Consider the following 10514-nt stretch of genomic DNA (forward strand, 5'->3'; position numbering starts at 1 on the left):
TCAAACGGCAAATACACTAGCTATATAAAGTGGTGATACAATGACAGTCAGCAGTCAAAGAAATTTATTACTTTTATTTCAGTTAACTGCATATTTGAATACTTAATGACCTTTTGAGTTAATCTGTGGTGAATATTGTTCATTACGTTGATAATAACGCTTTCAATGAAGTTGCAAACATGTGGCAAAGGTTCAAATTTACACATAACTGCAATATATAATGAAGCACGTGAGCATTTCCAGTTCATATCTGGTTAGATTTAGACGTTAGGCACATTGTTCAGTACGGTCAAGATGGTGACTGACACAAGTGGTGTGACAACCTGGCCAGGTTCGTTCCTAAAAATCAGGATTTGACCCTTGTAAATCTACAGTTAGTTATTTGTCGCTAAATATGGCCTAATTTTGGTCAAATTTTAATTTAACCTTGTCATGTGTAGTATGGAGAATGTTTCAAGCTTTGCAACGATGGGCCAACTGTTCTTGTCGGTCATGGGAGCACGATGGAGCACGATTTTTCTTCGATTACCATACATTTCCCGGTACGATTGACCCTTCGCTCAAAAAACACGTGCGCCGGATCAATCGCCAAAAAAATGTCAAATAACTTTTTGCCGAACATGGTCAAGGGGAAAGAAACTCTGAAAACTATTCCTGAAGAAATCCTCACAATTTTTAAAACGGGAGAACGTCGCAAATTGACTCGCGCTGAGACACTTCCGAGTAGCCAACAGTTTCCGATCGCGATCTCAGCATAACATTTAGAAGCGAACCCAGGTAATCTTTCATCCTCATTACATATACCATATGAGATTGGTTCTTGCCTTAACGTTTATTTCATATACGTACCGGGAAATGTATGGTAATCGAAGAAAAATCGTGCTACATCGTGCTCCCATGACCGACAAGAACAGTTGGCCCAACGTTGCAAAGCTTGAAACATTCTCGATACTACACATGACAAGGTTAAATTAAAATTTGACCAAAATTAGGCCATATATAGCGCCTTTGGCTCTTTCCAACTATTCTCTATATGGACATAACCCGGACTGCCTACCTATAAGTAATTGGTTTTAAAAGGTTCAATCGACTGCGGAAGGTCACGGGTGAGATCTCCGCCTCCGCAAGCGAAACTTCAAACTCAATACAATCCATTGAATGTGGAAATAATGTGATATCACTCATTACGGTTGACCCCAGTCATCCGGGTTAATGGTCACGGAAACCCAGGTTCGTAAATCTACCACAGCAAATTTTAATATAAAATTAAGGGGAAAGGTCAGTCTTGATCATCCCATTCAGTTAGATAGCATGTAGTGTCTTGAAGCATATACCAGCTCAGAGGTACATGTAGCCGCATTAGAAGTGAACACGTTTGGTTGTGTGAAGATCTTTTGTAGTAAGGCCCATTATTAGTGCACTGAAAGTTTAGCTCAGACATAACCGACCGATACCTAATCGTTTCATGAGGTTTGAGAGACACCATCCCAAAAGCAAAGTCACATTGGGTTGTCTTGAAGTGTGCAATCACCGGTATCGGATATACAGGTAAACGCCGAGTCGTAACAGGTAACAGGTTCCACCGTTCACGTTTTCAAATTCAGGATTTCATTTAGTTAAATTTATTTTTAGTGGGTCAAATACACAATTTTTAAACTTGAAAATCGCCTTTCCTTCACTGAAAAATTAAATCGTCGATTTTCACTGAAACCAGCGTAAACTTCCGAGTGATTACATGCAAATGGTTAACCCGCAGAGCATTGTTGTGGATTTTTACACGTCAAAATCTGTCTCTGAAAGTGTGTCTTTGTGACACATTTTGCTAGCAGTTTGTTGACAAAATCGCTGTAATTGACATTCTGCACAAATGGTGCCGCAAAATAAGTTTATCACCATTACAGCGAGTAAAAGCGATTGCATAATCGTTCCGGAATAAATCCGTGTGACTACAACCAGTGGTGGTCGCAGATAACGGTCAGTGTAGCAGTCACGGTGCCATGGCACATTCCAGCAATGTTACATGACCACAGTTCTTTTTCAGAAATATGTTATGTGTCGCGTCTCGTCGTCACATGTTTACTACTTGCCAGTGTCCCTATTTTTCGATCACTGTCTAGACATACAATGCCACCATTATGTAATGGCACAACAATACCACAGGTCATGTGTCTGTCATCGGTATTACAACACTACGCACGTCAACTGTCTTTGTTCAAGAGGGGCATTCTGTGTAATATAGCATCCATTTTATGCAAATTTCATCCCCGGGAGGGCAATATCTAGATAATGCTCCTGACGGGGGCATTATCTAGATATTGCCCTGCACCAGAGTAAACACTAAAAAGCACGCGTAAACAAATATTTTGTAACAGGTGCATGACATGCGACTTTATTACATGTAATTTATTCGTTAAACACGATCATTTTTTAGTCATTTTGAAAGAAAAGCTTCCATTTTCTTGGATAACAGCTTCCACGTGTACGTAATTTTGTAGACTTCGTGTTTCGTGTCGATGGTTTCATTTTCTCCACTCTCGCTTTCAACCGCTTCATTCTTCATAGTTTACTTGTTGTGTTTGAAGTCACAGGTCTTCGGTATTTTCGAGTTTCCTTGAAGCACCTTGCTAACTTCAAACTGCTGCTCAATGTTGGTACGCTGTAATGGTATAAAGAATATAGACATTTAATGGAATATACTAATATTACAGTACTTAGCCTTTCGATTCTATTGAGTGATACTGAATACATTGAATTATAATAGTTTGGCATACAATTTGAATTAGCAGTAGTTATAGGTTGTCTTGTACTCTAATTTTGCAGTCGTATGTTACTGGTTCTTGCGCAGTATCAGCCTTACGGGCTTATCAACTCCATGTTGGTTTGACATTTCGTATTCAATTTTGTCTAGCTACCAGCTTACCTTATAGGACCTGGTGGCAGCGCTCCGGTGACCAGTTTTTTCAGCAATAAGCTGCTCGTCTATTTCATCGCTGTAAAGACGTGTGGCGGCAGCTGCCCTCAAACTGTGGTTGCTGTAAAAACCTGATATCTCAGCGTTCTCGCACAATCTCCCCACTGTTTTTGCAAGTGTATTTTTTCCCATTGGCGTAGTGGAATACCAACAATTTGTCTGTATCTTCCTGGCTGGCTTCAAGTAGTATACGTCTTGTGGACGATCTGGAGGACTACACAAAACAGTTATTTACTACATGGCGAAAACAGCAATAGTTGCGCATGTATATGTTTTGACTACTTGGGCATCCAATAAAGTTTGGGGTGTACTGTCCCCGATCAACTTCTGCTCCCAGAGGTTTTCCTCGTCAGCCAGTGTCAAGACTTTGGCTTGACGTTTTTGTATACCAATGCCCATGCTACTTCTAGTTTTCATAACAGAGTCTAAACTATCCTGGAGCTGTTTAAAGGCCGAATCATTTAAAAGGCGGTAGGATTTACCTTCAACCTTCTTTCTCATTTCACAAACAAAACGCGACAACGCGTAATTTAGCTCATCTTTGGTCATTTCTTCTAACTGTGGTTGGATTACACTTATATTTAAAGACTGGTCCTGTGCCAGCTTATTTCTTTCACTTTGCCAAAATCGAAAGGTATTCACAGCCCATTTGTTTTTATACAGGGTATTTTTGGGAATTCTTTCGAGTGCCATTCGCGGCTTGTATTTCAGCATCACTTTTTATATTTAAAGGAGAGGTATCAGAAACACTATTGGGTACATTAGACAGTGTCGGCTCGGTATGAGCGAGCGGGGCGGACTTTGGCAAACCTGGTGGAATTGCAGTTTCTGCCAATGCAGACTCTTGCAAGCTCTTCCCGTCAAGAAGTTCATCGAAGTCCTGGAAAAGCCAGTCATCCTCGCTTGCATCTTCCCGCTTGTCAGGTTCTATTTTGAATGTGTTTTGCGTTATAAATAACTCGACGTCGTCGCTATCTGACATGATGTTGAAACCTCGAAGGCCGTGAAGTGAATGACATGGCGTATAGAAATCTCCAAGGTGTCTCTTCATGGCTAGCACGTGACAACTCTCAACCAATAAAAATAGCCGAATACATGTGTGCATGTTAAGGTCATTAATTAGTTTACTCACAAGCGCTACGTAGTTCCCGATTGGTTAATATTTGCACCAGGTGTTGTTGACGTGTTGTAAGCCGGATAATACACTCGTGTCGTGCAATCGTTAAGATATTGAACGGCACTCGCGCCGTTCAATATCTGAACGATTGCACTCCACTCGTGCATTATCCTATACTTATAGGCTTTTAAGGTAAGGCAATATCAGAATTGTCGATAAATATCTATGTTACAATGTGTGCTTTCATTGCACGCTTCCCATAAACTTATGTTCCTATGAGAACCCGGGTAAGCTAAGCTTTCCAGTCTGCGGAGAGGGAGCAGGCCCAGGCATTGTGTAGGGAGATGTGGTTCTAGTTATTGGAGCATTGTCCGACTATTAGGCAAAGTGCGGAATGTAACACATGCGTACTGATGTGGTTGCAGGGTTGCGCCCGGGCCAGGTTGCATAGGCAAGGTGGGCGGACCATTGGTTGATCCTCGTAATTCTCTACAGAGTGCATGAGTGCGCAAATCTCCTCTATTTACTGAAATCAGCGCAACGGCATGCCGTGCCTCCCTCCTACAATCACATCTTGCAACATTTATATATAAGCTTACTGGATTATGATAGCGGATGCAGCTTCCCCTAGTTGATTTAACCCATTATAGATGTGCTAGGGCTAAGAAACTAGCATCTTGTTCTGTCGCCACATTACAAACTGTGTTTGAAGTTGAACCCAATGTGCATGAAGTGTCAATGACCTAATATGCTCTAACATGATTAAACATGCCTAGATCATACATGGATAAGTGCAACAGATATATGATACTCTCTTGGATTCACTCTTTTGCCTAATTGATACTACCATGAAACTTTATAATGCATTAAAGTCAGTGTGCGTAATTTAAGATGATCCCCTGCAATCCCTCCTGCCAATAGATCAGCGGATGGAGCAGATCTTGTTCTGTTTGCGGCCCAGTTCATGTAAATGTGATCCTTGCTGACATTCTGATTATTTGTGTTCAAATGAGTAAAATATAACGGCTAGCACACACAGTGACAGTATACCATAAGATTTTGACTAGTTCACAACATGTAAGGAGGAAGTTGAAATGGCTGCAACGTAGAAATGAGCAGGGGAATGTTAGCAGTGGTGGCTGATGGGCGATGATCATATTTGGCATCAGATTGGTGTCATGCAAGTATGCATGGCATGCTTATGATATTGTGATAACGAGTATGGGGCAGATCTGGCTTTCATCAGTGCAGTGTTGATGTATTACTGAACAGGTGCAGCAAACGGAGCTATTCGTTTTGAAAAAGCTATTCCGGGAGCATTTTTGAGGGCAGGGGATATTTTAATTTTGCTTTGGGAGGGGACATAATTTTAGCTTGCGGGGAGCAGGTTTTTAGTTTTTGTTTTGTTTGTCGGGCAGGGCAGATATCGGTTGATTGGCCTGGGGCCAAGGATTAGGGGAAAATGACTAACTGAAGTAGAGTGGCGATGTGAGACCATTGTGAATTAGCATGCACAGATTAGTAGACGTGGTCAAGGTCTCCGTGCCCTTACTCAGCGTTAACCATTACTATAGCAGAGCCATAATCATCCAATAAATAGCAATTGACAGGGCTGACAAATTATCTCCTTGTCTTACACCAACATACATTACAAGTAAATAACTCTGAAAAGGCGCCACCATTTTCATACAAGATTTGGATCGTACATATTGTAAATTAAGTTCATAACCCTGCCATTTATGCCATAGCTTGTAAGCTTTTCCAAAAAACCTCCATCAATAAGGTCAGGGGCTTGTTTTATAATCAACTTAAAGACGCAAAAACCCATTTGCGACGAAAAAAATACAAATTTAAATGTTTTGAAGCGCAGATCTGATCAATTGCATTATTACCTTCCCTAAAACTAGTCTGTTCTTCGCTCAGCATACCAGTGCTCTCAGCATACCAACTTCGGCAGGCATTAAGGACAGACGTAAAAACTTTTCCAATGCAATGAGCTAAAGAGTATTATACCTCGGTAATTGTCTGGATCATCAACTTACCCTTTGCTTTTGTACAGAGGTTTAAACGCTGATGCACCAGTCATTAGGAACTAAACCGGTATCCAATAAACCAACTATGATCTCGAGGAAGATGTCTGGGCTGTTTTTGATAAATATATTAATAATAATTTTTTTCACCAAAATTAGTTATTCTTTAGTTTGGCTGCCAATTTTCGTAATTCTTCAGTAAAAGGAGCATTAGTAAATCTGAAAAGTTTGAAATCAGAGGTCATTGACATTTTGCCTGTACTTTCCAATAGAATTATATTTTGATTAGATAATTGTCAATGATACCAAACTGGATGTTTGTTCGAAGTCCGCAGATCTGCCCTTAGGGCTGTATGTAACCATAGGCATGATCGTGCTGGATTGCAATTTGATATTTTTAAAGGGGTCAAGGCATCTTAGCAGTCCTTGTCAGCATGTCACGCTGTCGTGACGCATGCGCAATCAGAGCACACTCAAACAATAACGTTCTGCGCGCTCATACAGAACGTTCAATAGCTATTGTTCTGGGCTATACATGTATATCTTAAGAAACGTTGACTATACGTTCTAAACCGCACCGTTTAGTAAGTTTCTAATATCAAAAAGCTGGTTATATAGACATTGTCTAGCCTGAAAGAGTGTGCGCGCTTAGGCCGCACATATAATAAACTTGGAACGATACAGAGAAGATTAGCACGGCCCCTGCAGCAAGGATGACACGCAAATTCGTGAAGCGTTCCATATTTTTTTATTTACTACTATTATTGACTAACTCACTTGTTCCTGTCTATTCCTTCTCATCAAAGCGATTCTAGTTCCCTTTTTTATACCAGCTGCAAAAGTGCTGACATACTTTTCATAACTCTTAAGGCTAGAACACACATGGCTCTTGGCAATCCAAGCACAGTGGGACGATTATGGGATTAAATGTAATTACAACAATTCGTGATTTGCCCACACTATGTATAACAAAAATGTTTGCAAAAATGGCTATCGGACTTCTGTATCTTTTCTTATGTAGGTAGAAATCAAAGTACTATATATCATGTCATTGCTCTTTATAATGTCGGTATCAGACAGCCAAGATACTGTATAACATGACAGACATACAAGGCAAAGGGGAGACAGGTCCAACTCAGGCACACAGACTCACTCAGCCACACACTCACAGGTAGACTCACAGACTGATGTATCAGTGGCTGGGCCGTGAGGCCTAGTCATTGTTCCCACCACATATTAAAGACATGTACAACCATCACTTAACAGTAGATGTGACGTCCATTTAGAATGGCTGTCTTGAAAATACCTCGATATAGCACCTTTTATTATTTTCCAAACGAAGAAAATGAATAAACTTATGCTCAACGCTCTATAACAGTTAAACTTGAGATGCCTGCTAAGAACTCAATACATTAAACAGAAATGTATTCAATACAGCTACAAATAAAAATCTAGGTATTTCCCTGGACAAATAATAATAATAATAATAATAATAATAATAATAATAATAATAATAAAATAAATTGAGAGTTACATAATTATCGTAACCCGATTAATAATTGGTCCAATTTAAAAAAAATATCAGCATATGGGTATTGTTTGGCAGAAAGAACAAAATTGATGTCCGTTTTGATGCCTCATGTTTCCATGGCAACCATTTTGGAGTCTAAAATATCGATTTTTGTCAAATGCCATTGACATTGGCTCAGAATTCAACCCTCTTAGCACGTTTTACTAGAAAGCCCCAAAGCTTAAAAGCAAATTTGAATTAGAAGGTATACAATAACTTATCAATCTAGACTTATCGAAGTATTTACGTATCTGTCCAATCTTATGGAATGGAAAGATGCCTGTCTGACCACAAAAAGACATTTAATTTACGTATTTTGTAATCCTAATCTCCGAAACGTGCAAAAAAGGGAAGGTACAATTGAAAGTGCCCCTGTGGATGGGCGCTTCAACTATTCAACAAAAAGCTCACCCATTCTTTGTGATATCAAGTTATCTTATACGAGAGCATACGCCTCTCGAATTCCACAAATGAAATACGATCGGCTTCTAACACAATGCATTTTAAAGGAAAGCGGTCATAGGATATACGCTCAAAGGTTGCTAGGGATCCGTGCGACCGATATAAAGAGTGTATCAAAAATACGTTGGCGATTGATGAAAGGTAAAACATGTTTGTCTTAATGTACATCGTAAAAATTTATATGTTGCAGTAACATTGACATGGTGTATCCATAAACAGTGCATGAAATACATTGTTTGTAGACAAGAAAGTCGCACATGCGCAGCTCCGACGACCGCTTCTCATTTTAAGGCTCAACAGTCCGTAAAATACAGTGCCAGTGAGAAAAGTTGTCAAACCATGTTAAAGCATTGACTCACACTTTGTGCCACTAAGTTATCATGGTAAATTTTAAAGAAGATTATACTTGCTTATTCGATATAAGTATGAAATGCTGTAATAAATTAAAGCATAGTCGCCAAACTTACATTTGAAAAGTTAAGAGGAGGTGAATTCCCTTCGTCCTGGAAAGAAATACACTGAGACAACAAAGATATCATTACTATTATTGTAATTCTTAGTCAAACTGCTACACAATAGCGATGAATAAAAATCTCCGTCTATCTATCTATCTCTCTATCTCTCTCTCTCTCTCTCTCTCTCTCTCTCTCTCTCTCTCTCTCTCTCTCTCTCTCTCTCTCTCTCTCTCTCTATATATATATGTATATATATATACCTAAGTTTGGGAGCTTACAAAAGAATTGTGTACATGAATGGCATAGGCCAATATATATTACTCATTTACTCTTTTCAAATATCACTGTACTATGTACTTCGCTCAACCAGAGAGGGATGATTGAAAGTGCATGTGTGCAGGAAAAACTATCAATTTTCCCTGATACAAAGCAAGCTTAATCAGTATGTAATGTAATTGACTAGATTAGGGTGGTTAGATATGCATACTTTTACAAATATGATTTTGGAACTTCATCCAAAAATGTCTGTTCATTATACGTGGGCGTCTATAATGAAAACTATTGACTATTGATATTGAAATATTACAAAGACAATTGGTTCGCTACAAATGGGAATGCAAGGGCATACAATACACTCTAATTTAAACACGAATCATGTACTCCATGTGGGTTAATTATAAAGAGAAGTATATCTTTCATAGGAGTAAGACCTACTGTGTTTAAATATGAAAAACAAGCTCACATTCCAAGGAATAAGTATATAATAGAGGCATAAACGAGGGGTGTGAAAATAGTGTAAAGATGGAGGTTAAGCTTCGAACTTTGGTACGGGGCGATGGTCATGTTCAGCTACATAACCCCCATGAATTCCATCGGCCCACTTCTGTAATTACTGGTGGCTCCCTTACTAAGTTTCCTAATGGTCTCGACATTACCAATGAATCTATGCTGGGACGTTATTGTCTAGTTACGGGTTAGTTGTGTCATACTTATGACGGACCCTGTTTGCAAAGTCATTCCATTAACCATTACAGTTTTGAAAGAAGATTAATGTATACATCGGTTGTTACATTACAGGACAATAATGTGCTCACCGAATTCACATTTCTTTCAATGTGGTTTTTCAAATCTTAAATGGTAATAGAAATAAATGTCCTAAACATTTTACAAGAGTATCTCTGACACGCTCTTCAACATTGAAGTTTACGCATAGACCACTCTGAATAAAATCAGATGTAGAGATGACGACATTTTCTCCTTTGCTTGTGGTTTACCGTTCTCGTTAGCTGCTAGTCTCCTCGCTACATGACGCACTGCCATGTAAGATCGCGCTCTAGCCAATAACATTGTTTCAAATAAGATTGGAGTTGCACGCGAGAATGGTTTGAGGTGCGTTACGAGTTTCCCTTGGTTTTGTTTTGACTTTAAACAGGCAGCCTATCTTATTTAATCTAACGTTGCTGATTTTCATGGTAGCTTGCAGTTACTATGAGTGTAAGCAAATTCGATCAGAAGCTCCATAGTCGAAAAGTGTTAATGGCAAGTGGCGTTGAAAATGTCCTTCCTGTATGTCGGCCGTTCTGGCCGATACACGAGATTTGAACGCGATCTTCTAAAGAAGTGCGTTAGATGTGGTGAGGCAACTATTGGCAAAAGAGAACAGCCTTAAACAAGCAAAGATATCGATGTAAACATCGCCATCCCCACATCTGATCTTAATCAGATTGAGTGTAGACGTGCAAGACACAGTACCTCTTCGCTGATTTGTTCTCTTGGGTTCGTTATCACTTCCATCATTGTACACTACATCAAACAAATTAAAAATACAGGATAGCGTCAAAATAACGCTAACATTGAAAGCACTAATGTCTTATTTCTGTTTATAGTTCTGATGTACTGTTTATGACAA

General features: G+C 39.3%; 1 non-coding gene across 1 annotated transcript; it reads left to right on the forward strand.

Moving 5' to 3' along the window:
* The first annotated feature begins 6758 nt into the window (after positions 1 to 6758).
* LOC139118016 (U6 spliceosomal RNA) lies at positions 6759 to 6866 on the forward strand. The gene has a single exon (XR_011548619.1). It is a non-coding gene; the product is annotated as a U6 spliceosomal RNA (small nuclear RNA).
* Positions 6867 to 10514: the final 3648 nt, after the last annotated feature.

This window comes from Ptychodera flava, chromosome 18 (assembly GCF_041260155.1).
Source record: "Ptychodera flava strain L36383 chromosome 18, AS_Pfla_20210202, whole genome shotgun sequence".
Classification (NCBI taxonomy): Eukaryota; Metazoa; Hemichordata; class Enteropneusta; family Ptychoderidae; genus Ptychodera; species Ptychodera flava.